The sequence below is a fragment of the Microtus oregoni genome, unplaced genomic scaffold, assembly GCF_018167655.1.
Source record: "Microtus oregoni isolate MIOR12 unplaced genomic scaffold, Mior012 000031F_ref0000149, whole genome shotgun sequence".
In the NCBI taxonomy this organism is placed as follows: domain Eukaryota; kingdom Metazoa; phylum Chordata; class Mammalia; order Rodentia; family Cricetidae; genus Microtus; species Microtus oregoni.
The window spans coordinates 12,586,830-12,589,810 of record NW_024543090.1 but is presented as its reverse complement, the minus strand read 5'-3'; the positions used below and the strand labels follow the sequence as shown (position 1 = coordinate 12,589,810).

At 35.8% G+C, this 2,981-nt stretch overlaps 1 pseudogene; it reads left to right on the top strand.

Annotated features, from left to right (window-relative positions):
* Positions 1-417: 417 nt before the first annotated feature.
* On the top strand, positions 418-1,355 carry LOC121465739 (annotated as a pseudogene).
* The last annotated feature ends 1,626 nt before the right edge of the window (positions 1,356-2,981 follow it).

The window sequence follows — 2,981 nt, the reverse complement described above, 5'->3', positions numbered from 1 at the left end:
ATATGGGCCTATAGTAGTTTTGTTTCATTGAGCTACAAACCAGTCTATATTTTTTAATTTTTAAAGTACTTCCATGATTTTTTTTGTCTTCCTGAATAAGTATACCAATTCATATTCATATCAAGTCTTTTAAAATACACCAAAACTTGTTATCTTTAAAAAAATTTAAAGTTTTTGAAGTAAAAGTATAATTACCTCATTTCTTTTTCCTTTCCTCCCCCAACAGTTCCCAAGCACCTTCTCTTGTTATCTTTGAAAACTGAGGTGATATTTTTCTATGGTTTGAAGTTATGATCCCCTGAATACTAGTGTTGCTTCGCACTTGCTTATTTATAAATGCAGGACTTTACCTTAATACAATTAACAATTTATCATTTCTCCTGTTTCTTCTCTCAGGTATCACAGACAAAAAGGTCAATGGAAGGAGTGAAGAAGTCCATGGTGTCAGAGTTTGTGTTCTTGGGACCCACCAACTCCTGGAGTATTCAAACTATTGCTCTTTGTGTTCTCCTCTATGCTTTATGTATCAAGCATGATAGGAAACTCCCTCATCATGTTCGCTGTGGCTTCTGACCCTCACTTACACTCTCCCATGTACTTTCTGTTTGCTAACCTCTCCTTCATCGACTTGGGTGTTTCTTCTGTTGTGTCCCCCAAGATGATTTATGACTTATTCAGAAAATACAAAGTCATCTCCTTTAGAGGCTGTGTCACTCAAATCTTCTTCATTCATGTCATTGGTGGTGTGGAGATGATTTTACTCATAGCCATGGCTTTCGACAGATATGTGGCCATATGTAATCCTCTCCATTACTTGACCATTATGAGCCCAAGGATGTGCATCTTGTTTTTAGTGGCTGCCTGGGTGGTTGGCCTTATTCACTCTCTGGTTCAACTGGCTTTTGTAGTAGACTTACCTTTCTGTGGACCTAATGTGTTGGGCAGCTTCTACTGTGACCTTCCTCGATTTATCAAACTTGCCTGCATAGACACTTACCAACTGGAATTCATGGTCACAGCCAACAGTGGATTCATCTCTGCGGGCTCCTTCATCGTACTGATCATTTCTTATATTGTCATCATAAACTGTACAAAAACACTCGTCAAGTTCTTCCTCTAAAGCTCTGTCCACACTTTCAGCTCATATCTCTGTGGTTGTCTTATTCTTTGGTCCGTTGATATTCTTCTATACCTGGCCTTCTCCTTCAACACACCTGGACAAATTTCTAATGATTTTTGATGCAGTTGTTACTCCTTTTCTGAATCCTGTGATATACACACTCAGAAATCAGGAAATGAAGGTATCAGTGAAGAGAGTATGCAAACAGCTAGTTAGTTATAGGAAAACTTCTTAAACTGATGTGCTAAGGATTGTCTTCAATGAATGTAGAAAGTAGAAACTTATTGTTCATCAACCTCAGAAAGATCTTTATATTTATGTATATGTATATAGATATCACATATATATAAATTATGTATATATCTTTGTCTTTCTCTATATATCTATATACTCTCCTGCTTAGTCTAGATTAACAATCTCCCCTGAAAACAGAGAATCACATGTATTTATAAAGCAAAGATTATAATAATCTTGAACTTACATTCCTAAGGAATAATGTTTACTTTGAAGTAACTGATACTTAAGGCCTTTAGAACAAGGAGATTTTCTCTCTCTCTTTTTTACACTTGTTTTATTTGTTGAGAATTTCATGCATGAACATTGAATTTAAAAAGTTCCATTCTTCTGTCTCCCCCCCTCCATTCATTTCTGGCCCCTCTCATTTCTTTTCTTATCTATGACTTCTTTGATTTTAAATATATTCAAATATATGTTAAAACAATAAAATATAAAGAAAATATTAAATCCAATTAATGTTGCCCATACGTATATGTGTTTACTATACATTGTGTCAAATGCAGGAATTTCTCAATGCCTTTACTGGTTTTCTTATAAAGCTTTATTCTACTGAACCATTTGTCTGTCTCCTGTAGTTTGTATGTGTTACCCATTTGGAGTTTTTCTGCTGTATAAGAGGATTCAACTCAAGAGAACACACACAGGGGTATAATGGATGCTTGTTTTGTGTAGAAAACTTGATAGCCATTTTGGAAAACCAACAAGAAACTAAGTAAACATGACTTTTCTGTCAGATTAGCGTTATCTATCCACACATCAAATTTCTATTTATTTGTATTTATTATTTTTTTTCTTAGTATATTTCCATGGTATAGTGAAACTCAAGAAAAAATGTATGATATTTGAAAGGAGGAATTGAAACAACATATATGTTCACTTTGTGAGTTGGTAAATAGGTGCTAATATACTGCATGTGTTGCTACAAGTACTCTGTGATACGGAAGTAATACCATCCCTGAAGATTTTCTGTGCTTTTATAGATCTCACAGCTCAGTTCCTCCAGGTCCCAGTCATTTGCAGGTCATCGCCACTGTGATGACTGTCACAAGGCACACACTCACCTGCATCATCAAATTTGGTGCACTGAGACAGACAAAGCACAGTTAATCCTTGCTCTTCACTACATGACATTTTCATTTCCATTGTTCTGGTACACTGGCTTGAGGTACAGCATGAGGTTAATTGGGATCAGACTTAACTGCAGTACTAAATGACTTCCATATTCATAAAGTCTTGTTCACATAAGTAGCCACTGTACATCCTTATGTTCGTTGTTCTTTACTGAGAAACCTGTGAGTGGTTAGAGCCAGTTCTATCATTTGTTCATTAAATGAATAATTTTTAAATTTCCATGTTATTCAAATGATATTTCATCAAGCACGGGACACTTTTAAAACAGATGAAATGTGATAATGAGCTCATAACACATGAGACTAACTAGTCTACCATCAAGCTTCAAGGCGTGTAAGCCAGTGATAGAAAACTTGGGCTAGGAATTGGGCTAATGGGTTTCCCTCCAATGTAGTAGCCACAGAAGTAGCTGTGCCACTTTTGCTAACAGTTC